This window comes from Carassius gibelio, chromosome B14, assembly GCF_023724105.1.
Source record: "Carassius gibelio isolate Cgi1373 ecotype wild population from Czech Republic chromosome B14, carGib1.2-hapl.c, whole genome shotgun sequence".
Taxonomy (NCBI): Eukaryota; Metazoa; Chordata; class Actinopteri; order Cypriniformes; family Cyprinidae; genus Carassius; species Carassius gibelio.
Genome location: NC_068409.1, coordinates 7,830,664 through 7,858,628, shown reverse-complemented (window position 1 = coordinate 7,858,628; position 27,965 = coordinate 7,830,664). Strand labels below are relative to the sequence as shown.

The 27,965-nt window shown below is 40.7% G+C and overlaps 1 protein-coding gene across 2 annotated transcripts in view; it reads right to left on the bottom strand.

The window, feature by feature from the left end:
- st3gal5 (ST3 beta-galactoside alpha-2,3-sialyltransferase 5) overlaps window positions 1-27,179 on the bottom strand; it is a 42,413-nt gene extending 15,234 nt beyond the window's left edge. The window contains exon 1 of one of the 2 annotated variants that reach the window (XM_052575105.1): window positions 27,027-27,179. The gene's annotated coding sequence lies outside the window, so the exon portion shown is untranslated. The remainder of the gene's footprint in view (window positions 1-27,026) is intronic. The other variant, XM_052575104.1, reaches the window with a different exon arrangement.
- Between the last annotated feature and the right edge of the window lie 786 nt (window positions 27,180-27,965).

The following is a 27,965-nucleotide window of genomic DNA, read 5'->3' as shown; positions in this document are numbered from 1 at the left end:
GTTTTATTTTTCAACAGTTTTTATATATGTGAGAGTGTGTTTTATGTTGAATGTGAATGTATCTGCATGATTACCATCTGTTTGAGTGCAAATCAGCCCAAATCAGCTCGCTATTACTGTATGATCACAGCTATCAAAGTGAATGCGTCTATATGAATAGAGAGAGTGGATTATTTACTTTATGGCACATTTGTGTTATTACTATCTGTATAAGTGGCCATCAGCACATCAGCACTCATTTGCATAATTCATTGTAAAAGCTGCATTTCTAGCAATCTCAGGATTTTCTGTAATTGGCAAACAAAGTTAAATCTTTTTTAATTTTTCTTATTATTCTTATTTTTATTACTCAGATTATTCTTATTGTATTTTTCTAGTGCTCAAATTAATCACTTATATGATGTCTAAGTTTCTCATATACATAGACATAGTCTCATAAAAATATTTGCAGGAGTCTCATTTTTCATGATATCTTATTCAGATTTTAAATAGAAATTCATGAGACGTGGCTTTCAACCCATTACTTTTCTAGATTGCTCCTGGACTCATTTCATGTAATTTTATATAAAATAAAAAAAAAATTTAAGTGTGGAAAAAAATACATTTCAAGTTATAGACATTTGTCTATAACTTTTAATATTTTTGAGCATTATCAAATCTGATGTCTTCTTTCCAAAGACACCAAAATTATGTTTGTAACACACTGATGTAGGAAACTGTTACAATTATAAGTTAGGTAGAGCACTTTCAGCTGTGATGAATGGGGGTGCTGGCTAACAGGTTAATGTCACGACCGGTGATACAAGGATACACGTTGAGAGATCCAGTTGCAGGTAAGTCTTTATTTAAGGGGTAATCCAGAGAGAATAAACAGTCCAAGCAGGGGTCGATACCAGACAAAACCAAACCAAACATAAACAAACAAGGTCACAGGGCAAGAGCACGACAAGATGACGGACATGAATTAACAAGGACTCCGTGACACATACTAAGACAGATCGGGTTAAATACACAAGGAGAGACAAACGCTAATGGGAATTAGACCGAGTGTAATAATTAGTAACTAGTGACAGCTGGGTGCAAATTAAGCAGAGGACGTGAGGAATGATTAATAAAGTGACAGACACCGTAGGGAAGGAGGACACCTAGTGGATTCCCAGGGAATACAACCCCATACACTGTGACAATACCCTCCCTCTACGGAGTGGCTCCCAGACGCTCCACGACAAGACATAAAACAGAGACCAGGAGGGAGGCAGACAGGTGGAGGCTCAGGGGGAGGGACGGAGAGGGCCAGAAAAGAAACATGGGAAACAGACACCAGAAGTGTAAACACAAAACAGGGAGACCAGGAGGGAGGTGGACGGGAGGAGGATCAGGGGAGGGACGGAGGACCAGGCTAACAGAGGGGAACCGACAGGAAACACAACAGAAAACGAAAAACACAAAACATTAATCCATGAAGGACATCACGTGGCGCCCACCAGGGCGGAGCAGAATACCACCACAACCGTTTGGTCAGGGCGGAAGCCCCCCAGGGCGGAGCAGAAGACCCCCACAGCCGTGTGGTCAGGACGAGAGCCCCCCAGGGCAGAGCAAAAGACCACCAGAACCGTGTGGACAGGGTGGAAGCCCTCCAGGGCGGAGCAGAAGACCATCACAACTGTGTGGTTGGGACGGATGCCCCTCAGGGCGGAACAGACGAACACCACCTCCTTGTGGTTGAGGCCGGAGTCCCCCAGGGCGGAGCAGAAGACCACCACATCCTTGTGGTCGAGGCCGATACATGGTGAGAGATCCAATTGCAGGTAAGTCTTTATTTAAGGGGAAATCCAGAGAGAATAAACAGTCCAAGCAGGGGTCGATACCAGACAAAACCAAACCAAACATAAACAAACAAGGACACAGAGCAAGAGCACGACAAGATGATGGACACAAATTAACAAGGACTCCGTGACACATACTAAGACAGACCGGGTTAAATACACAAGGAGAGACAAACGCTAATGGGAATTAGACAGAGTGTAATGATTAGTAACTTGTGACAGCTGGGTGCAAATTAAGCAGAGGACGGGAGGAATGATTAATAAAGGTTTACATGTGACGGTCAGGCTGTGCATCTCATTTGACCATCAACCTTGATTACTTGCCCCAAATTTGACAATCTCTTTTCCGAGTTAAAATTGTCAATGATTGTTCTAATGGTGTTAATGTTGAAAGCTGTTCTGTGAAAGAGTTGGTTGGTTAGTGGACTTGCTTCTGACTTGTGAAATTAGGAATTGATCTACAACATCCTGTTGCCTTTCTGAGGAATTCAGCTCCTCATGTTTATACCATGGTCCTGATCAGACCTTTGTCTTGTCTGGTTCGGGTCTGATACGCTACAGTTACACACCTAGTTAAGGGTCTTTCTCACCCCTATCAATTCAATATTCCATCTAGCTAGTAGTAATATATGTTAAAAAAACACGGTCACCTTTCGTTAATAAATACGTTTATACTATGATATCGAACAAGAATGTGAACTGCATTTGAAGCTACTTTATACAGCTAGATATAGAACAAATGTAGATTTACATTATACTATACATGAGAGCTAGTCTGTCTGCGTTTTACACAAGACATCATCGTTTCACAAAATATACGGATAGATACAGTTAGCTGAATGGATGCATACCTGTTTATCAGAATGCAAGCAAGTTCGGTATCTCTCTGTAGTTTCAGCTTGTCACGAAACTCTATCTTGAAAATGCAACTCCAATATTTACCCGTGTCTTGTTTCTTATCTTGTCCCAAAACCTTCTCGGGTCATTAATTTCACCCGTACGTTTGCGCTTTACAGAACGTGCAGGCAAAGCATAATCATGACCCATAACTAAGTTATTGATTGAGGTATAAATACGAATATAAACAATACAAATATAAAATATAATAGTCTCGATCAAGGCTAGCTACTACTTTTTCTTCTTCGTCTCGTCTTTGCTTCTGTTCACCTTTGTATTTGGCAGTTCCACAGGAAGTTAGATAAACTAGAGGGGTCAAAATTTATATGACGCCATAGACGGGCGACAAAACGGAAATAAAGAAACGTGCTGTGTCTTCTAATTAAACTATAATTTTCTCCGGATTTGAAAATTCGTGGAAACTGTCGGGATAATGTAAGTACACAACAACAAAAAAAAAAAAAATTACATAGATATAGTGATTTCTGCTATTTTTAAACAGAAAAAATACATATTGCGCCTTTAACCTGATAACTGTCACTCACGTTTTTGAAGATAGACTTGAATGTGTATTATACAAACCAAAATTTTTATATTTCATGACTGAAAACATTTTGTAACATGATTTTGATGTGCCATTTACATGGTAATGCAATGTCTGATTTTAAAATGGGTTTTGAAGGATGAATTTTGAGATTTTATGTTTTCAAGTGATATATAACTTCTGATGATTTCTAAAAAGTGATAGAGAAAAAGGCAACGAGGAAGTCTTTTTTTTAAACAAAGGTCAAAGCTCCTTTTGTAATGTAGATTTCTGAGGGTGCACTCTTGTCATAAATTCATCTATTACTTTTCCTACATAATTTTTAACAAAAAATATTGGTATAATATATATTTGGGAGTCTTAGACCTTTCCAACAATATATTGTTTGTCAAGATTAGATTAAATTTGATTGTAATATAGTATAGTCAATGTTGGCGTCCCGTATACGGGACGGGGTGACATTTAACAGGTTAAGGGTCTTTCTCACGATCACACATCTGGTTAAGGATCTTTCTCACGGTCACACGCCTAGTTAAGGGTCTTTTTTCATGGTCACACGCCTAGTTAAGGATCTTTCTCACAGTCACACACCTAGTTGAGGGTCTTTCTCGCAGTCACACACCTATTAAGGGTCTTTCTCACGGTCACACATCTGGTTAAGAGTCTTTCTCACGGTCACACGCCTAGTTAAGGATCTTTCTCGCAGTCACACACCTAGTTGAGGGTCTTTCTCGCAGTCACACACCTAGTTGAGGGTCTTTCTCGCAGTCACACACCTAGTTAAGGGTCTTTCTCACGATCACACATCTGGTTAAGGATCTTTCTCACGGTCACACGCCTAGTTAAGGATCTTTCTCACAGTCACACACCTAGTTGAGGGTCTTTCTCGCAGTCACACACCTATTAAGGGTCTTTCTCACGGTCACACATCTGGTTAAGAGTCTTTCTCACGGTCACACATCTGGTTAAGAGTCTTTCTCACGGTCACAAACCTAGTTAAGGATCTTTCTCACGGTCACACACCTAGTTGAGGGTCTTTCTCACGGTCACACATCTGGTTAAGGATCTTTCTCACGGTCACACGCCTAGTTAAGGATCTTTCTCACAGTCACACACCTAGTTGAGGGTCTTTCTCGCAGTCACACACCTATTAAGGGTCTTTCTCACGGTCACACATCTGGTTAAGAGTCTTTCTCACGGTCACACATCTGGTTAAGAGTCTTTCTCACGGTCACAAACCTAGTTAAGGATCTTTCTCACGGTCACACACCTAGTTGAGGGTCTTTCTCACGGTCACACGCCTAGTTAAGGATCTTTCTCACAGTCACACACCTAGTTGAGGGTCTTTCTCGCAGTCACACACCTAGTTAAGGGTCTTTCTCACAGTCACACACCTAGTTGAGGGTCTTTCTCGCAGTCACACACCTAGTTGAGGGTCTTTCTCACGATCACACATCTAGTTGAGGCTCTTTCTCTCAGTCACACACCTAGTTGAGGCTCTTTCTCTCAGTCACACATCTAGTTGAGGCTCTTTCTCTCCGTCACACACCTAATTGAGGCTTTTTCTCAGTAACACATCTCTTTTGCCTAGTTGAGGGTCTTTCTAACGGTCGCGCCAAGTTGAGGGTCTTTTGCTTAGTTGACGGTCTTTCTCACGGTCGGGCGCCTAGTTGAGGGTCTTTCTCATGGTCAAACACCTAGTTAAGGGTCTTTCTCACTGTTGCATGCCTAGTTGAGGGTTTTTCTCAAGGTCACACCAAGATAAGGGTCTTTCTCATGGTCACATGCCTAGATGAGGCTCTTTCTCTCAGTCACAAACCTAGTTGAGGGTCTTTTGCCTATTTGAGGGTCTTTCTAATGCCAGCGCATAGTTGAGGGCATTCCTCAACTTTGCACGCCTATCTTTCTCAAAGTCACACACCTACATGAGGGTATTTCTCACAGTTGCATGCCTAGTTGAGAGTCTTTCTCAAGGTCACGCGACTAGTTGAGGGTATTTCTCATGCTTGCATGCGTAGTTGAGGGTCTTTACCACGGTCGCACGCATGCTTTAGGGTCTTTTGCCTAGTTGAGGTTTTTTCTCACCGTCACACTCCAATTTAAGGGTCTTTCTCATGGTCACACTCTTAGTTAAGGGTCTTTCTCATGGTCACACACCAAGTTGAGGGTCTTTCTCACGGTCGCGCGCCTAATTGAGGGTCTTTCTCAAAGTCACACACCTACATGAGGGTATTTCTCACAGTTGCATGCCTAGTTGAGAGTCTTTCTCAAGGTCGCGCGACTAGTTGAGGGTATTTCTCATGCTTGCATGCGTAGTTGAGGGTCTTTCTGAGAGTCTTTCGCCTAGTTGAGGGTCTTTCTCACGGTCACGCCTAGTTGAGAGTCTTTCGCCTAGTTGAGGGTCTTTCTCACTGTCGTGCCTAGCTGAGGGTCTTTTGTATAGTTGAGGTTCTTTCTCAAGGTCGCACGCCTAGTTGAGGGTCTTTCACACGGTCACATGCCTAGTTGAGGGTCTTTCTCACTGTCCCACGCCTAGTTGAGCTCTTTCTCTCAGTCACACACCTAGTTGAGGGTCTTTCTCTCAGTCACACATCTAATTGAGGCTTTTTCTCAGTAACACATCTAGTTGAGTCTCTTTCTCACAGTCACACATCTAGTTGAGACTCTTTCTCTCAGTCACACACCAAGTTGAGGGTCTTTCTCATGGTCACGCGCCTAAATGAGGGTCTTTCTCACAGTCACACACCTACATAAGGGTCTTTCTCACAGTTACATGCCTAGTTGAGGGTCTTTCTCACGGTCATGGTATTTTTGGGGCCTGGAGAAGTTTTGTCATGCCCTGATATTTGTTCTTTTTTCAGTTTCTTATAAATATCTAAATGGGTAACGTCTAATATCACTGTAATCAGCACAAACTGGGCTATAATAATATGTGAAATGCATGCATGTACATGATTGTATTTTTGAGAAAAAAATGTTATGCATGGTTATTGAAAAACTTAAAATGTTAAAACACATACATAACATTGGTTCCCGGGATTGTTGAGAACTGGAGCTTGTAGCCTAGAATTTTTCTTTCTAAATTATGGGAAAATCATCTTGTTTACTCATTCACAGAAAACAATATATTGATTTAAATTTTCTAAGACAATTTTTGTTGGTAAAAGTCATATGCGAGTAGGCGTCAACTATCATGGATATCATTATGATTTACACCAGAGAAGACAAAGGCCTGCATAATGAGCCTCTCATTCAGCTGTGCCACTGAGTGAGGAGTTACAAGAAAGAATGTGAGAAGAAAATAAATCTATATAATTTTATTATATAAAATTAGTTGAGGGTCTTTCTCACAGTCACACACCTAATTAAGGGTCTTTCTCATGGTCGCACACCTAGTTGAGGGTCTTTCTCATGGTCGCACACCTAGTTGAGGGTCTTTTTCACGGTAGCACGCCTAGTTGAGGGTCTTTCTCACGGTCGCAAGCCTATTTGAGGGTCTTTCTTACAGTAGCACGCATAGTTGAGGGTCTTTCTCACTGTCACACTCCTAGTTGAGGGTCTTTCTCACGGTCACACTCCTAGATAAGGGTCTTTCTTACCGTCGCGCACCTGGTTGAGGGTCTTTCTCAAGGTTGCGCCTAGTTGATTGAGTCTTGCCTAGTTAAGGGTCTTTCTCATGGTCGCATGCCTAGTTAAGGGTCTTTCTTACGATCACACTCCTACTTAAGGGTCTTTCTCACCCTCACACTCCTAGTTAACCCTCTTGGCGCCACGGTCGAGTTTACTCGACAAGATGAGGCACTGAATAAAATGGCCGATTTTGTCAAATAGGGTGTCAAATTTCATGCAACCTCCCCTGCACCAGATAGCAGACATGTAATACTTCATCTCTGACTGAAAAAAATGTCATGCTCCTATACAAAATCTTCGAGCTAGAGCGCATTGAATCAGTGCAAAAAAAAAGCGGAGCTTGTGTGAGAATGAGCCATTTTATCTGACCAATATTGTCAACGTCAGCGAGTATTGGCATTAGATTATTAATATTTTCATTATTATTATCTAGTGGCATCAATATAGCTTCAATAAAGCCGCAATGAGGTTTTGGAACTTCTATTTGCGGACACTGATTCTGAAGGGGAATATCTGCATTCAGAAGATGACGGTCATACTGAAAGTGAAAGTATATAGCCTACACCAAGCACAGACGGTGAATCCTTTGCCCAATGTAAATAAATGGTCCTTTGCCAAATGTCAGAGGTGTGAACAATGTTTGCCGGGGTCGGAGTGTTCATCGCGAAATTAGCAGGCATGTTATTGTTGCGGGGACGAGGCGGGAGATTTTTACTGCGCTAGACATGTATATTTGTCTTCTGACCGCACCTCTCCACAATCGCGGCGACAGTATTGTAGTGGAGACTTTGTCTAATGCCACTGGGTATGTTAGACGAGGTCGAAGTATTCATAGGATAGTTAGGAGGCAAGGTGGAGAGTAGCAATGACACTGACAGTAGTCCGAGATGTGCACACTCAGCGCGTGCGCAAGGCAGATCTGGCCGCGCTGCTCGTAGCAGAAGCAGAGGCGATGTGACACGGGGCATAGCTTTTGAACTAATCAGGTCTTGTCTACTCGTGTTTGTGTGTCATATGAATAATATATATGTGCCCCATACATGGAATCAGAGTGCCTGCTGCATGTAGTAAATTGAAAATCCCAACCGCTACATGCATTTGGTTTGTTTCTACCATTTATTAGTAATGATTTACAGTTTGTTTACTGCTTACTATTTACCTGAGCATTCAGTATTGTGCAATATAGCATACAGAAGGTGAGGGACATTTTTGGGGGGAAAGAAGTGCTCCATTTTATCATTTAAACATGTGACTTTTCATGAAAATTCTATAATTCAAGATGACCAGCCCCATATGACGTCATAATATGCAAATTAGATTGGAAAATAAAATCCCTACATAAACATTGGGTCATCCTTAATATTTTTATGATTGACAGAAATTCTCTATCTTTTAAAAATTTTAAGATATAGTCTTTTGAAATTAAGATGTCAAAATTGAACGTTTTAGGAAAAAACCTCTGGCGCCTAAAGGGTTAAGGGTCTTTCTCATGGTCCCACTCTTAGTTAGCGTCTTTCTCAAGGTTGCACACCTAGTTGAGGGTCTCTTTCACAGTTACACACCTAGTTGAAGGTGTTTCTCACAGTCACACTCCTAGTTAAGGGTCTTTATCATGGTCGCACAACTAGTTAAGGGTCTTTCTCACGGCCGCACGCCTAGTTGAGGGTCTTTCTCACAGTCACACACCTAGTTTAGGGTCTTTCTCACAGTCACACACCTAGTTGATGGTCTTTTTCACGGTAGCACGCCTAGTTGAAGGTCTTTCTCACGGTCGCAAGCCTATTTGAGGGTCTTTCTCACGGTCGCACGCCTTGTTGAGGGTCTTTCTCTGACCCTCACACGCCTAGATAAGGATCTCTCTTACAATTGCGCGCCTGGTTGAGGGTCTTTCACCTAGTTAAGGGTCTATCTCACGATTGCATGCCTAGTTATGGGTCTTTCTTACGATCACACTCCTAGTTAAGGGTCTTTCTCACACTCACACTCATAGTTAAGGGTCTTTCTCACTGTCACACATTTCTCTCTCACAGTTGCAAGTGTAGTTGAGGGTCTTTCTCGCGGTTGCGCACCTAATTGAGGGTCTTTCTCACGGTAGAGCACCTAGTTGAGTGTCTTTCGCCCAGTTAAGGGTCTTTCTCACGGTCACACGCGTAGTTGAGGGTCTTTCTTATGGTCACACTCCTAGTTAAGGGTCTTTCTCACTGTCACACTCCTAGTTAAGGGTCTTTCTCACGGTCACAAGCCTAGTTAAGGTTCTTTCTTACAGTCACACTCCAAGTCAAGGGTCTTTCTCACCATCAAACTCTTAGTTAAGGGTCTTTCTCAGCATCACACTACTAGTGTGCTTCTGGCTTTGCTACCGTTCGGACATTCTAGCTTACTGCTCTGCGCTTTGCTTCTTATTTCTGTACTTTTCTCTGATTTTTCTAAGATTTTTACTTCAGCAGATCAGCACAGTGCTCAAACAACAGATTTTTGGCACAAACTTTAAAACTAAAAACACTGGGACTGGAATAATACTACAAAAAGAAGACTTTCTCTCCCACTGCGAACAGCTTACATTCCGGAGACGGGAAAACAACTGTCTACCAAACAGAAGAGAGAGAAAATGCCTCCTGTTGGATCTACTTGTTGCATGAACTGCTGCAAACTTCTACAAAGGATTGTGATTCTTGAAACAAAGTTACTTTCTGTACTTCCAAAACAGACGGAACACTTAGCAGACCGTCGTCATGGACCCCCTCAGCATACAGCCGGTGAGTCCCATGAATCTTCTGAATCTCAACAGTTTATAGCAAGTGTAGAGGAACAAGCCGAAACTGATCGCCACACTAATCGTTGGCACAAACAGGGAGCAAGACCCAAAGGAACACGAGATATCAGATTGTCACGAGTTTCTCGTATTGCTGCCATAGCTTCCTCTACCCCAGATTCGACTATGACAAGGCTTGTAAATACTGGTATTCTACCACCCCCTATACATCTGGAGAACAGATTTCAAGCATTAATAAATGTGGGTGAGGAATCCCCAAATGTATTTAAACATGGATCTGATCAGCCAGCAGCAAACACCACTACTAACAGGCGCTCAAGGACGAGCAGACAGCGGCTTTCAGCTCAGAGCGCAGCCGAGCCAAGGACTCTGATAGTGGGTGACTCTGTTATCAGAAACATCCGTAGCAGGACTACGACAACATGCTGCCTTCCTCAAGCAACGGTCTCTGATGTGAAAAAGGAACTTCAGAACATTCTGATGAAGCACAAGACTGCAAATCAAATCATCATCCATGTGGGGAAGAATGATATTTGGAAAGAGCAGTCAGAACTCCTTAAGAAGGACTTCATTGAACTCTTTGAAACACTTCAAAGGCTCAAAGTTCAGTCGTTCATCAGTGGACCACTCTCCCACTCATTCGCTGCTTGCCCGCAGATATCAACTAAAAAACAGCGGGCCCACCAACCATCAAAGCCTGTGGGCCCTGTTCCTATGAGAGCTCTCCGACCGCTGCCACAACGCCAGGGCCCAAACCCTCTGTCTGCAGAAGGTGAACCAAAAACAACTGATAGCAGCTCTCAGTGATATGTGTCGGGTCCCCGCTATTATAGAAGCAACATTGACAAATGCCTACTGAACAAGCGGGAACCCAGTGCGCCTGTAGCTTTCTCTATTTCAGTTTTATCACATGATAGAAAGTCTAAGGCCTTCTCAAGCCGAAGGGCAAACTCATCTAATATGCGGCCTATTATGCATCAAACTAAGATTGATGTAAAGACACAAAGCACTGCCATCAAGTTAGCACTTTTAAACATTCGCTCACTAAAAAATAAATAATTTCTAATCAATGACTTTATATCCACAAACAATCTGGATTTTATGTTTCTAAATGAAACATGGCTAGAAGACAGCTGCAGTGCAACAATCCTAAATGAAGCAGCCCCTCCTAACTTCACTTACATGAGTGTCTGCAGGACTGTTAGGAGGAGGGGGGGTGTAGCTGCTCTATTTAAAGATGTCTATCAATGCAAGCAAGTGTCATTTGGTCAGTACTTGTCTTTTGAATATCTAGGGATTGTGCTGAAAGGTGCTCCACACATTCTGTTTATTATTATTTACAGGCCTCCAAAATACTCTCCAGCCTTTGTTGAAGAGGTCACAGAAATGTTATCAATGATTTCCTCAGAGTTTGACTGTTTTGCAATTGCAGGGGATTTTAATATTCACACAGATAATGCAGAAAACAAAACTACAAAAGAAATGATAACGGTTCTAAACACCTTTGACCTGATTCAGTATGTGCATGGATCCACACACAAAGGTGGACACAATCTGGATCTAATCATCAGTAGGGGTCTAAACATTTCATCCATTGTTATTAAGGATGTAGCACTATCTGATCACTTCTGTATTTTCTTTGATATATTGATCTCTGCTACCACTGAATCTAGATCTGTCTCTGTCAGAAGGAGATGCATAAACGAGAACACAAGTGTACTATTTATGGAGGCTATATCTTTAACACCAAGCATTTCTGCAGACTCTGTTGATATTCTCCTTGATTCCTTCAACTCAAAAGTTAAGAATGTTATTGATGATATCGCACCAATAATAGTCAGTAAGAAAACAGACAGAAATCAGTTTGGAGAAGATCAACAGCAGTTCAGACTATGAAAAGACAATGCAGAAAAGCAGAGCGGTTGTGGAGGAAGACGAAACTTGAAATTCACTATAGCATCTATAAAGACAGCCTTCATGCTTTTAATGTGATACTAGCCACAGCTAGACAGAACGTCTTCTCAAACCTAATAAACAGTAACTTAAATAACACTCATACTCTTTTTGCCACTGTTGAGAGACTGACAAACCCCCCAAGTCAGATTCCCAGTGAAATGCTATCAGACAGCAAATGCAATGAGTTTGCTTCTTTCTTTTCTGAGAAGATCATAAATATCAGGAAGGCGATTAGCACATCCTCAAGTAATGCAGAGGTCAGACAGATTCGGCCAAAATATCAAAAAGATACTATGTCTATTTTTGAAACAATTGATAGCAAAATTCTGGAAGACATAGTGCAGCAACTAAAATCATCAACCTGTTGTCTTGACACACTTCCCACATCTTTTTTCAAAAGTGTGCTTGACTGCTTAAAAGCAGATCTCTTAGAAGTGGTGAATGCCTCACTTCTTTCTGGGACATTTCCAAACTCCCTAAACACTGCAGTTGTAAAGCCCCTCCTGAAAAGACCAATCTTGATGACACAATTTTGAGCAATTTTAGACCAATATCTAATCTTCCTTTTATAGGCAAAATTATAGAAAAGGTAGTTTTTAATCAGCTGAACAAATACTTAAACTCAAATGGATACCTGGACAATTCTCATTCTGGTTTCCGACCACATCACAGCACAGAGACAGCACTCATTAAGATAATAAATGATATTCGCTTAAATTGTGACTCTGGCAAAATATCGGTGCTGGTATTGCTAGATCTCAGTGCTGCGTTTGACACTGTCGATCGTAACATACTACTAGAGAGACTGGAAAACTGGGTCGGGCTTTCTGGGATGGTACTCAAATGGTTTAGATCATACTTAGAAGGGAGAGGCTATTATGTGAGTCTAGGAGAGCATAAGTCTAAGTGGACGTCCATGACATGCGGAGTCCCACAAGGGTCAATTCTTGCACCGCTCTTGTTTAGCCTGTATATGCTTCCACTAAGTCAAATAATGAGAAAGAACCAAATTGCCTATCACAGCTATGCTGATGATGCCTACATTTACCTAGCCTTATCTCCAAATGACTACAGCTCCATTGACTCCCTCTGCCAATGCATTGATGAAATTAATAGTTGGATGTGCCAGAACTGTCTTCAGTTCATTGCATTTGGAAACAAAGATGAAGTGTTCAAGGTGAATGCATACCTTGACTCTAGGGGTCAAACAACTAAAAATCAAGTCAGGAATCTTGGTGTGATTCTGGAGACAGACCTTAGTTTCAGTAGTCATGTCAAAGCAGTAAATAAATCAGCATACTATCATTTAAAAAACATCGCAAGAATTAGATGTTTTGTTTCCAGTCAAGACTTGGAGAAACTTGTTCATGCCTTTATCACCAGCAGGGTGGACTATTGTAATGGGCTCCTCACCGGCTTTCCCAAAAAGAGCATTAGATTCTGACTAGAACCAGAAAATCTGAGTGAAGTGAAGTGAAGTGAAGTGAAGTGACATTCAGCCAAGTATGGTGACCCATACTCAGAATTTGTGCTCTGCATTTAACCCATCCGAAATGCACACACACAGAGCAGTGAACACACACACACACTGTGAGCACACACGCGGAGCAGTGGGCAGCCATTTATGCTGCGGCGCCCGGGGAGCAGTTGGGGGTTCGATGCCTTGCTCAAGGGCACCTAAGTCGTGGTATTGAAGGTGGAGAAAGAGCTGTTCATGCACTACCCCCACCCACAATTCCGTCCGGCCCGAGACTAGAACCCACAACCCTTCGATTGGGAGTCCAACCCTCTAACCATTAGGCCACGACTTCCCAGCTTTCCTGAGCATATCACACCAGTCCTCAGGTCCTTACACTGGCTTCCAGTTACATTTAGGATTGGTTTTAAAGTACTTTTACTTGTATATAAGTCACTAAATGACCTAGGCCCGAAATATATTGCACATATGTTCACTGAATATAAACCTAACAGAGCACTCAGATCACTAGGATCAAGTCAGTTAGAAATACCAAGGGTTCACACAAAACAAGGGGAGTCTGTCTTTAGTTACTATGCTGCCCGCAGTTGGAATCAGCTTCCAGAAGAGATCAGATGCGCTAAAACACTAGTCACATTTAAATCTAGACTCAAAACGCATCTTTTTAGCTGTGCATTTGTTGAATGAGCACTGTGCAATGTCCGAACTGATTGCACTATATTTTCACTGTTTTATTATTTTTTTTTTTTTATGTAAAATCATTTTCTAACTGTTTTTAAATGTTTTAATCATTTTAAAAGTTTTAAAATTGCTTGTTTTATTTTTGTTATTATTTTTCTTCATGATTATTTTACTTTATTTTATGTAAAGCACTTTGAATTACCATTGTGTACGAAATGTGCTATATAAATAAACTTGCCTTGCCTTGCCTAGTTAAGGGTCTTTCTCACCATCACACTCCTCATTAAGGTTCTTTTTTCACTGTCACACTCCTAGTTAAGGGTCTTTCTCATTGTCACACACCTAGTTGGGGTCTTTTCTCAAGGGCACCACAGTTGTATTGAAGAGGGGAAAAGTTTTGTTTTCCCCCAACTTATCTTACACCCATTTAATAACAAAATTGAATGCATGTTGATTACCTTTTTCTAATGTTTCATTCATGATTCATTCATCTTGTTCTATGTTTTTTATTTATTTATTTGAGCTTTTAGACCATAAAGTTATTTTCAAAATAAGTTCATTTAAGTTCATGTCATTTAGCCCTACCTCTAAAATGGACGTTCAGGTCTGACTTGACCGATTTTGAACCTTTGTGAATATGTGTTAACACTCAAGGCATAATTGATTGCATTTCATGATGTTACACAATGGGTGTGTCAAGTCAAGTCACCTTTATTTATATAGTGCTTTAAACAAAATACATTGCGTCAAAGCAGCTGAACAACATTCATTAGGAAAATGAATAATTCAAAATGACAGTTAAAGGCAGTTCAGCCCAGTTTAAATAGTGTCTGTGCATGTATTTGCAATCAAGTCAATGATATCGCTGTAGATGAAGTGACCCCAACTAAGCAAGCCAGAGGCGACAGCGGCAAGGAACTGAAACTCCATCGGTGACAGAATGGAGAAAAAAACCTTGGGAGAAACCAGGCTCAGTTGGGAGGCCAGTTCTCCTCTGACCAGACGAAACCAGCAATTCAAATCCAGGCTGCAGCAAAGTCAGATTGTGCAGAAGAATCGTCTGTTTCTTGTGGTCTTTTCCTGGTCGTCATCTGAGACAAGGTCTTTACAGGGGATCTGTATCTGGGGCTCTAGTTGTCCTTTCTAGGTGCTGATCCACCATCTGGTCTGGATACGTACTGGATCCGGGTGACTGCAGTGACCCTCTGATCTGGATACACACTGGATCTGGTGGCTACAGTGATCTCGGAATAAGAGAGAAACAGACTAATATTAGTGTAGATGTCATTCTTCTAATGATAAAGCAAGTACATCGGGTGTTATGGGAAGTGTTCCCGGTACCGGTTTACCTAATTAATGCAGCCTAAAAATCCTTTAATGGATTTGGATATTAAAAGCATATTAAAAGGATCTTCCATCCGCAGTTGATTTAGATATTCTAGGTATTATCAAATTGCCTGAGATTTGAGAACATAGCGGATGTAGAGGATTATAATGTAAAAGGAGCTCATTCTAATACTGAGGTGCTAAACCATTCAGGGCTTTATAAGTAATAAGCAATATTTTAATATGGTCATACTTCCTGGTTCTAGTAAGAACTCTTGCTGCTGCATTTTGGACTAGCTGTATACTGTTTACTAAGCCTGCAGAACAATCACCCAATAAAGCATTACAATAATCTAACCTTGAGGTCATAAATGCATGGATTAACATTTCTGCATTTGACATTGAGAGCATAGGCCGTAATTTAGGTTTATTTTTTAAATGGAAAAATGCAGTTTTAAGAATGCCAGAAACGTGGCTTTCTAAGGAAAGATTGCTATCAAATAGCACACCTAGGTTCCTAACTGATGACAAAGAATTGACAGAGAAGCCATCAAGTCTTAGACAGTGTTCTAGGTTATTACATGCAGAGTTTTTAGGTCCTATAATTAACAACTCTATTTTTTTCAGTATTTAGCAATAAGAAGTTGTTCGTCATCCATTTTTTTTTATATTGACTATGCATTCCAATAGTTTTTCAAATTAGTGTGTTTCACCGGGCCGCAAAGAGATATAGAGCTGAGTATCATCAGCATAACAGTGAAAGATAACACCATATTTCCTGATGATATCTCCCAAGGGTAACATATACTGTAAAGCATGAAGAGTACCGGCCCTCGTACTGAGCCTTGAGGCACTCCATACTGCACTTATGATCGATATGATACCTCTTCATTCACTGCTACGAACTGATGGCGGTCATATAAGTATGATTTAAACAATGCTAATGCACTTCCATTAATGCCAACAAAGTGTTCAAGTCTATGCAAAAGAAATTGTGTCAAACGCAGCACTAATGGAATTTTAGGGAAGTCGTGGCCTAATGGTTAGAGCGTTGGACTCCCAATCAAAGGGTTGTGAGTTCGAGTCTCGGGACGGACGGAATTGTGGGTGGCGGTAGTGCATGAACAGCTCTCTCTCCACCTTCAATACCACGACTTAGGTGCCCTTGAGCAAGGCATCGAACCCCCAACTGCTCCCCGGGCGCCGCAGCATAAATGGCTGCCCACTGCTCCGGGTGTGCGCTCACAGTGTGTGTGTGTGAGTGTGTTCACTGCTCTGTGTGTGTGCATTTCGGATGGGTTAAATGCAGAGCACGAATTCTGAGTATGGGTCACCATACTTGGCTGAATGTCACTTCACTCATAGTCGATATAAAAAACTGGATGACTAGTAATTTCTTACTGCTAAATTCTGAAAAAAAACAGAGGTGTTAATTATAGGACCTTAACTCTCTGCTTGTAATAACCTAGAACACGGTCTAAGGCTTGATGGCTGCTCTGTCAATTCTTCGTCATCATGTAGGAACCTAGGTGTGCTATTTGATGGCAAACTTTCCTTAGAAAGCCACGTTTCTAGCATTTGTAAAACTGCATTTTTCCATCTCAAAAATATATCTAAATTATGGCCTATGCTCTCAATGTCAAATGCAGAAATGTTAATCCATGCATTTATGACCTCAAGGTTAGATAATTGTAATGCTTTATTGGGTGGCAGTTCTGCATGCTTAGTAAACAAACTACAGCTAGTCCAAAATGCAGCAGCAAGAGTTCTTACTAGAACCAGGAAGTATGACCATATTAGCCCGGTCCTGTCAACACGGCACTGGCTCCCTATCAAACATTGTATAGATTTTAAAATATTGCTTATTACTTATAAAGCCCTGAATGGTTTTGCACCTCAGTATTTGAATGAGCTCCTTTTACATTATAATCCTCTACATACGCTATGTTCTCAAAAGTCAGGAAATTTGATAATAACTAGAATATCAAAATCAACTGCAGGCGGCAGATCCTTTTCCTATTTGGTGCCTAAACTCTGGAATAACCTACCTAACATTGTTCGGGAGGCAGACACACTCTTGCAGTTTAAATCTAGATTAAAGACCCATCTCTTTAACCTGGCTCACACATAACATACTAATATGCTTTTAATATCCAAATCCGTTAAAGGAATTTTAGACTGCATTAATTAGGTAAACCGGAACCGGAAACACTTCCCATAACACCCTAAGTACTTGCTACATCATTAGAAGAATGGCATCTACGCTAATATTTGTCTGTTTCTCTCTTATTCCGAGGTCACCGTAGCCACCAGATCCAGTGTGTATCCAGATCAGACACAATCTAGAAAGGACCCCTACTGCCCTGAAAGAAAGCGGAGACCAGGACCCCTAGAGCCCCATATACAGATCCCCTGTAAAGACCTTGTCTCAGATGACCACCAAGACCACAGGAAACAGAAGATTCTTCTGCACAATCTGACTTTGCTGCAGCCTGGAATTGAACTACTGGTTTCGTCTGGTCAGAGGAGAACTGGCCCCCCAATTGAGCCTTGTTTCTCCCAAGGTTTTTTTCGCAATTCTGTCACCGATGGAGTTTCAGTTCCTTGCTGCTGTCATCTCTGGCTTGCTTAGTTGGGGTCTCTTCATATACAGCGATATCATTGACTTGATTGGAAATAAATGCACAGACACTATTTAACTGAACAGAGATGACATCACTGAATTCAATGATGAACTGCCTTTAAATATCATTTTGCATTATTGACACACTGTTTTCCTAATGAATGTTGTTCAGTTGCTTTGACGCAATGTATTTTGTTTAAAGCGCTATATAAATAAAGGTGACTTGACTTTACTTGACTAAGATCCAATAGAACTAATATAGAGATACAACCACGATCAGATGATAAGAGCAGGTAATTTGTAACTCTAAGGAGAGCAGTCTCAGTACTATGATACGGTCTAAATCCTGACTGGAAATCCTCAAAATCTCCCATTTTTCTCTAAGAAGGAATATAATTGTGAGGATACCACCTTTACTAGGTTCTAACAGCCAGTTTGAAGGTTTTGGGGACATATCCTAATGACAATGAGGAATTAATAATAGTCATAAGAGGATCTATGACTTCTGGAAGCACCTCTTTTAGGAGCTTAGATGGTATAGGGTCTAACATACATGTTGTTGGTTTAGATGATTTAACAAGTTTATACAATTCTTCCTCTCCTATAGTAGAAAATGAGTGGGACTGTTTCTCAGGGGGTCTATAGTGCACTGTCTGATGCGATACTGTAGCTGATGGCTGAATGGTTGCAATTTTATCTCTAATAGTATTGATTTTAAAAGTAAAGTAGTTCATAAAGTCATTACTGCTGTGAAGTTGGGAAATGTCAGCAATTGTTGAGGTTTATTTTTCGTTAATTTAGCCACTGTATTTAATAAATACCTGGTGTTATGTTTGTTTTCTTCTAAAAAAGAAGAAATATAATTGGATCTAGCAGTTTTTATTGCTTTTATGTAGGATAGGTTACTTTCCCGCCAAGCAATACGAAATACCTCTAGTTTTGTTTTCCTCCAGCTGCGCTCCATTTTCCAGGTTGCTCTCTTTAGGGTGCGAGTATGCTCATTATACCATGGTGTCATACTGGTTTCCTTAACCTTCCTTAAGCGTAAAGAAGCAACTGTATTTAAAATGCTAGGAAAGGGAGAGTCCATAGTTTCTGTTACATCATCAAGTTGTTCTGAGGTTTTGGATATGGTAAGGAATTTGGATAAATCAGGAAGATAACTTAAAAAGCAGTATTTTGTGGTAGAAGTGATGATTCTACCATACTTGTAACAAGAAGTAGAATTTACAATTTTGGCTATATGAAGTTTACACAGAACTAAATAATGATCTGAGATATCATCACTTGGCTGAATAATTTCAACACTATCAACATCAATACCATGTGACAGTATTAAATCTAGAGTATGATTTCGACAATGAGTAGGTCCTGAAACATGTTGTCTAACCCCAATAGAGTTCAGAATGTCTATAAATGCTGATCCCAATGCAGCTTTTTCATTATTGACATGGATATTAAAATCAGCAATTATTAAAACTTCATCTGCAGCCAGAACTAACTCAGATGTAAAATCACCAAACTCTTTAATAAAGTCTGTATGGTGCCCTGGTGGCCTGTATACTGTATCCAGTACAAACTTCACAGTGGATTTATCATTAACATTTGTTTCTCTGGATAATGTTATATGAAGTACCATTACTTCAAACGAGTTATACTTGAAGCCTGCCCTCTGAGAAATCCTGAAAACTTTGTTATAAATTGAAGCAACTCCTCCCCTTTGCCTTTTAGACGTGGCTCGTGTTTATAACAGTAATCTTGGGGGGTGGACTCATTTAAAATAATGTAATCATCAGGTTCTAGCCAGGTTTCTGTTAAACAGAGCACGTCTAGATTATGATCAGAGATCATATTATTTACAAAAAGTGTTTTCGTAGAAAGGGATCTGATATTCAATAATCCAAGCTTTATCATTTGTTTATCCGTATTGCATCTGTTTTTTATTTGTTGAACCTCAATTAAATTGTTAATCTTAACTTGGTTTGGACGTTTTTTTTATTATTTTCTAGTTCGGGGAACAGACACAGTCTCTATAGTGTGATATCTAGGTGAAAGAGTCTCTATGTGCTGAGAATTTATTATGACGAGTTCAGATACAAAAGCCTTTTAGTGCCATTTGAAATTTTAATCTAAAATTAGGATTTTTATCAAGCTCCGGAGTCATTTTACTTTAATGGCAATGTGCAGGTCCTTTTCCAGGCTATTAAAGTGAAATAACTGAACATAAATATCGGAGCCTGATAAAAATCCTAATTTTAAATGAAAATTTAAGATGGGACTGAGAGGCTTTTGCATCTGAACTCTTCACTAAAACCAGTGTTCGAATTGAGGGGTGGGCTGGGGGGTTCCGGGACCCCCCAAAAGCATCAAGGGATCCCCCATAAGGTTAAAAAAAATGACTTTGGAGGGTCCCCTGGTTTTTCATTAAAACTAAAATAGAAACAATATTTGACATAGCTTTATTTATTTATTTATTTTTTTTTTTTTTTATGAAAGTATTGCGCTGCGGCTTCCATAAAAAGCTACTTCAAATTAGTTGTGCATCTGAAAATACGCTCAAGTGCGCCACACGCTGTTTTCTGAAGGAATTTACAGACTGCGGGCGCGCTGTGTGATTGGCTGACAGGGTGATCCTTCCTCATTATTTTACCTCACGATGACGGTAAGATAATATTTATTTGTTTTATGATTGTTTAGTACACCTAATTTACTGCTACTAAATAAGTGTTTATCTTAGAATCGGACAGTCACTTTTATTATAATCTTGGTCTGTCAATATTTGTTTTTTTATGTTTTTTTATGTTTTTTTATCTTATGATGCTAGCTTACTATTGGATTGTTAGTTGTAAATTAGCTATCTAACGTAATTCTGAGGGGGAAAAAACTAGCATTGCACCCATTGTGAATTAAACAAATCATTTTAAATCTATTAACCTTAAGGCCGCATGTCCACCAAAGCGTTTTTCCCCACAGCTATTTTTTCAGTTGTTCTCAATGGGAACGCCAGGAGCGTGCTGAGCGCTGAGCATTTTTCTCGCGCCGAGAGTTGAAGAATGTTCAACTTTGGATAAAACGCTGCACTCATCACTGTCACTTTCTAGTCAGCTGACCAATCAGAGTGCAGCAGGGGCGGGCAAAATTACACACCAATCAATTGTCACAACTGTTATTTGTTACAACAATGTGTCAACAAGCGCAAAAAAATGGAATATAAATGAATATTTCTGGTTTCTGAGCATCCAGAGCATTTAAGTCAGAAAAAAATGATTTACCAAATCAGATACAAGTAACAGTTTAGCGGTTATTCCATATCATAGCAACCAAAGTGTCTCAACCACTGATCTATAATATAGATATACTATATAGATCAGTGGTCTCAACTGAAAAAAAATGCAGCCTGTATTATTCTCGTGTAGTCACTCAGAATAGTGTCGTACCAAGAAATAACCAAGAGCACACATGTTTGCGTCTAGCTTCCGTCTTTACTGGATATCAACTGACTCTCATACAGAAAGCTACCAACCAATCAACATTCAGTATGCAAATAATCACATGTGAATCGATAACATTATACATCCCCCTCTTTGTGAGATACTTTGTTACCACGTAAGTCTAATATGGCAAAATTAAACTTCCCTTGAACATATCGGTTCCCATCGGGACAATACTTAACGTTGTATTTGTAGAACAAATTAACTAAGGTTTCATAACCAATGAAATGCAGAACTTGCATTTAGAAATACTCTTGTGTGTAACATCCATACTACTGCCACACTTGTTTTATTATATTTTACCAAATGTCAGAGGTTTATAGGTCAAGAATGTCTCTAGGTTTTACCATGCGACCAGAGCGTGTAAAGTGAGGAGTCACTCTTTTTGATGCATGCTACCATTGTTTTCTTTCAATTCTCCTGTATTCACAGGTGCAGGAATGTGCATGCTCTCAGGTGCTGGCTCATTTGTTTCTGATGCCATTTCTTTGGTTTCCATTAAGTGTCGACGATCACGGCGGAACACTTGGTCATCGTGAGTACGGATAAGGTATGAACGGTGTGCGTCCGCAGGTTGAAAAACAGTGGCGGGCATCCATCGACCATTGGTTTGTTGAAATCGAACATTATCCCCTTGTGCCAATGCTGACAATGGCTGTGCTGTGCGATCATAGTACTGCCTCTGTGTTGCTTGCTTTAGCTTTCACCAGCTTTTGATCCACGACCTGAGCCTGTAGCTGTTTTTCTGACATAGGGAGGATGGAGCGAAGACGTCTACTCATCAGCAACTGTGAGGGAGACTTAAATCCATCAACAGGGGTGCTCCTGTGTTCAAGTAAACTGAGGTAAGGGTACTTCTTATCAGCCTGTGCTTTGCTCAGCATGGCCTTTGCTGTTTGTACAGTCTTTTCATTGCTTTGCGGATAGTGTGGGCTAGATGTTACGTGCACGAAGTCCCAGCGAATTGCAAAGTTTTTGAAGTCATGCGAACTGAACTGTGGGCCATTGTCTGAAATTATTTTTTCAGGTATACCGTGCCTGGCGAAGATGGCCTTCAGCTTACGGATGACTGCTGATGATGTGGTCGAGTGGAGTCTCTCAAGCTCGAAGAATCTGCTATAGTAATCTGTGGCTATTATATAGTCATCTCCGTTCCACATGAACAAGTCTGTTGCAACGACCTGCCAGGGACGTTCTGGTATCTGGTGAGATATCATGGGCTCTTTTGCATTGGATTTGCGACGCTCTAAGCATGTGGTGCATCTTTCCACCATTTCTTCAATTTGCTTTTTCATGCCTGGCCAAAATAAAATATCTCTGGCCCTTTGCTTACTCCTCTCTATTCCCATGTGTCCAGTGTGTATGCGCTCTAACATTTCTGCCCTAAGCGCATGTGGAATGATGATTTTCTCACCCTTAAACAGGAGCCCATCGATCTCTGAGATCTCATTCCTGTGATTCCAGTACTCAGTAAGGTTATAGGGGCACTTTTTCCTCACATCAGGCCATCCAGATTTTATGACACTTATCAGGGAAGAAAACTGTGGATCTTGCTCTGTTGCTTTTCGGATGCTCGTTAGCTTACTGTCGCTTACAGGTAGATTATCTACAACTGTGTGAATTTGTGCATCCATATCCTCATCCAGTGATTTGATTCAGTACGAGATGGACTTCCTGGACAGCGTGTCTGATATTGGAATGTCTTTTCATGGACGGTGCACAATTTCAATATCATACTTCTGTAGTTGCAAGATCATTCTCTGGAGGCGTGGAGGCGCAGCTGCAAGAGGCTTTCTCAGGATGGGTTCTAATTGTTTGTGATCAGACTCGACAATAACCTTTCTGCCATAGATATATGCGTGAAAACGTTTGCATCCAAACACCACAGCATACAACTCCTTTTCGATCTGCGCATAGTTTTCTTCTGTTGGTGTGAGGGATTTTGAAGCATACGCAATTGGCTTTTGGTCCTGGAACAGTACGGCTCCTAGGCCGCTTTTTGACGCATCGACCTGTAGGTGGAGCTCTTTACCAGGGTCATAGTAAGACAGGACCAGGCTCTCGTGTGATCAGTTCTTTCATCTTCTCAAATGCTGTCATCTGAGTAGCGTCCCACACGAACTCACTGCTCTGTTTCAGGAGCTGCCTCATGGGTGCATTTATTTCAGACAGATTTGGCGCAAATCTAGATAAATAGTTAACCATACCTAAAATGGTCTCCAGTTCTGACTTATTTTTTGGAGGGCTCATGTCACTTATCGCACTGATTTTTTCTGGTTCAGGTTTGATGCCTTCTCGTGTTAACTTGTGCCCGAAATAACTGACCTCAGGGACACATATCACACTTTTGTCTGGGTTGAGGCATACTCCTTTTTCACAGGTCCTCACTAGCACAGCGCGCAAGTTTGCATCATGTTCCTCTTTTGTTTTCCCAAAGACGAGTATGTCGTCTACAATGGCTGCAACTCCGTCGAGCCCTTCATAAGTCTCATCTATCTTTCTCTGAAACTCATCTTGAGCAGAGATCAGTCTAAAAGGTAGACGTAGAAATCTGTACCTTCCCACAACAGTATTGAATGTTGTCAATTTTGACGATGACTCTGACAGCTTGATTGCCCAATACCCAGATTTTGCATCAAGCACACTGAAAAATCGTTTTGGGGTTATGTCATCCAGTGTCGGCAGGGGGTAATGCAGCCTTTTGATCGCTTTATTCAAGTCTCTGGGATCTAAACATACCCTGAGTTTTCCAGTGCGGGGCTTTTTAACAACCACCAGGGCATTAACCCAGTCTGTGGGTTCCGTCACTTTAACAATAATGCCTGATTTTTCCATGCTGTCCAGCTCCTCCTTGAGTCGACTGCGCAGCGTGAAAGGAATCCTCCTGGGCGGATACACGACAGGGACACCTGTAGGATCTATGTGTATAGTACATTCTCCTGGATATTCACCGATCCCATGAAAAACATCCTGGAACTCTTGCATGATATCACAGGTCTTGCTTGTATCTGCATCAACTGAAAAGACAAGCTTTATCAACCCCAACTTCAGTTCTGTTGTGCTGAAAAGCTTTTCAAATCTACCGGCTGGAATAATGTTCACCTGGGCCCCAGTATCCAATTTGAAGCTGACTTTGCTTGCTTTATGTCCTAATTCAAGTTCTGCAAAAGCCTGTTCACATTCTGTGCTTTCATGCTCTTTATTAATTGCATCAATGAACAGCTCATCCCCCTCCAAGATGTCTGTATTTCCCACTGTGTGTACAGCTTTATGTGTAACAGGTTGTTTTGATTTACATACTTTTGCGAAGTGGTTGAGTTTATTGCATATTTTGCACCGACGGCCTTTTGCAGGGCAGGCATCCCTCTGATTGTGTTGCAGTGCACATCTGCCACATGGCCTGTTTCTGTCTGTAACTCTATCCGCTTCCTTCGCGGTTGCTCCGTGTTTCTGTCTGATGTTGACTTTTTGCTTATCACTGCATGTGCTGCACGGTCCTGTGCTGCGGTTGCACGTGAGTTTATCATCCTGAGCTGGTCTTGCGCAACCTCGTGCGACCGTGCTATATCAATAGCCTTTTCAAGTGTTAAATAAGCACTTTGATTTAGCAGTTTTTCTCTGACTTTTGGGGAGTTCGTTGCAAAAACAATACGGTCCCGTACCATTTCGTCACTGTTTGTATACCCACAGTCTTTCACAAGAAGTTTAAGCTCTGTAACGAAGTGCTCGAATGTCTCGTGCTCTCCTTGTATTTTTTCATGAAACTTGTACCTTGCAAAAATCGGGTTTGCTTTTGGCATGACATACTCTTCAAACTTATCATAGTAAGACTGCAGTTTTTTGGATACATCGGCTGATAATGTCCATTTATTATAAACATCTCGCCACTTTTCACCTACCCAAAGGAGCAGATAGCTACACATGGTCTCCTCTTCCTTGTCGTGCAGCGGCCCGGCGAACATGAGCTGGACATGCTGACGAAATCTCCGCCATGCATCCGGCAAGTTTACGGAGTCCCAATCCATTTTCGGCGTAGGAACCCCTGACGAATCCATCATGCCACAATTAATAAACTTCTGACACCATGTATTATTCTCGTGTAGTCACTCAGAATAGTGTCGTACCAAGAAATAACCAAGAGCACACGTTTGCGTCTAGCTTCCGTCTTTACTGGATATCAACTGACTCTCATACAGAAAGTTACCAACCAATCAACATTCAGTTTGCAAATAATCACATGTGAATCGATAAAATTACACAGCCCACAAAAAGCGCTCTCAAGCACTCACAGCTGGGTGTTTTCAGCAGAGCGCCTGGCTTTTTCAGCTGCCTAAAAACGCTTTGGTGGACACAGGGCCTAAAGCCGCCTTTCCACTGTCTCCGACAAACGACAAGCGACAGACCGGAAGTCATTCATTTCCAATGAAAAGTAATGCGGGAACTGCTTGGAGTTCCGATCACATGCATATGCGGAAATTTCAGATCCGATTTGAGCCTCGGATACGTTCAAATATTTGAACTTCTGCGACTAGACTGTATGTGAACGCCCAACCGGATGTTATGTATTCTAATCAAAACTATCGGTGCGAGGTCAGAATTACCAATATTTTGTTAACATTAACATTATCCATTAAACACTATTTCTGTAAAATGGTGGTTAATCATAATTATGGCAGAAATAATTATTTAATAATTATTAAACCATTATTTACATTGATTAGCCCCATAAAACCTACTGTTTTTATTTTGGGGGTTTATTATGTATAGCCAAATACAATTAGTTTAGTATTTAAGGTTAAATGGAGAAAAAGGTTTTAAATTCAATGTAAAGAGGCATATTAATGCAAGAAAATGCTGAATTTAACCCAAGAAAAGTAAGTACAGTAGGCCTATTCATGTGAATTGATAGTGAATCACGAGATCGAAATTGATTAATGGTCATCAGCATCGTAATCGTATCAAATTCTTTCTATTTTTCCCCCTCATGTAGAACTACTATTGTTGACAAAACATATAATGTAGTCTCTCATTCACCACTATAGAGGTTTACCCAAATATGACAACTTCCGCTAGAAAATATGAAAGGGTTATGTAACTACATTCAAGATAAATTAGTTTTTTTAATTGAATAAAACCCATACATGTGCACTGTTCAAAGTATATCGATTTTTATTTAATTTTACATATAGTAAATGGTCAGCTGCAAAAACATGTTCTGAAACACACAAAGTAAATGAAATTCACAAGTTAAGTAAATACAATTATATTATTATATGAAATAAATAAATACAAATATATATTAATTTTTGTTTGTTGTTGTTTTTTTGGGTGGGGTGGGGGGACCCCCCAAGAGCTTTGACACAATTCGAACACTGACTAAAACTATGCAGCAACGAATTGAAACATCCAGAAGACGTGCAGAAAGACGTTCAACTTTCATTTGGAACTATTTTTCAACCATGACGGGACGTGTCGGACGGACGCCTTTTCAACGGTCTTTAAACGTAAATTAATATTTATAAAGTAAGCGGAGTGTTTTCACCGCAGCAGGAGAATCCCGCTCTGCTCCAGCGCCTCCTCCTCACACACACACACACACACACACACAATGATCACATGCGCATGATTACAGAAAGATGTACGCTCTCTTCCCGAACACACGATATAAAAGAAACGGTGTCAGTTTAATAAGCCCAGTTGGCATAACCACAATGGAAGCCCAAATGCAATATGATATATATTTGTAATAACTGAAAATCGTTCAGTGTGTAAAGCATATTATTAATTATTAAGAAACAGTACCTGCATGCCCCAGAGAGAGAGATTGTATGTTTGTGTTTCTCTCGATGAGTGCAGAGTTGATGGTATGTGCTGCTGCAGGCTCGCAGCGCGCAAGAACAATACACAATACAACAAGCTTGGAGTAGGGCGGATCTCTGTGCCACTTCCGATCTGAGCGTGCTGTCCGGACGCAGACCCGCAGCCCTGGAATAACACCGACACCGAGTTAATCAGCTGGAGTGAGGCATGTGTGCGCGGACCTCTGAAGCGTTCATATTATTAGGATTCCGTGTGGTTCTTGCTGAAAGCAGGTGATTAATAAGAGCTTATATTTCATATCATACAGAATCTTGCAAAGCAGCTTCACAGTGATAAACAGGAAAGTAACTGTTTATGTTGCAAAAATGTATTCAAATCCGTTCAAGTTTTGTTCTCATCCAAAGCCACTGCAGTCAAATCAGTAATTGTGTTCTGTGCCCCAGTGAAGCAAGCCAAAGGAAACAGTATGAAGAACACCAAACTCCATCGGATGACAGAAAAAATAAAATAAAAATCTTTGGAAGAAACCCGATTTAGTTGTCTTCTGATCAAATGATCAAACACAGTGATTTATGAATACAGGTTGCAGAATGAATCAGATTTGTGAATAGATGGACATGACTCATTTTCATATTCAAGAGAACGCTGTACCAAAGGCAGCACTAACATAAAGTCACAACCATGATCAGAATGAAATGGACTGAACCCTGTCTGAAATTCCTCGCAGATATCTTTCCAAGAAGGAACAAAGTTGTGAAGATACCAGTTTTTCTTTTTTTTTTTCTTTTTTCTTTTAATAGAAAAGAGAGATTTGGAATTGAACTGTAGTAAAAAAAAAATTCTCAATCGAGTTGCATTTCAGAAGTGGAAAAATTTTGCTCAGAAATTGCTAGTAAATTTCACAGTTAATTACAAAGGAAT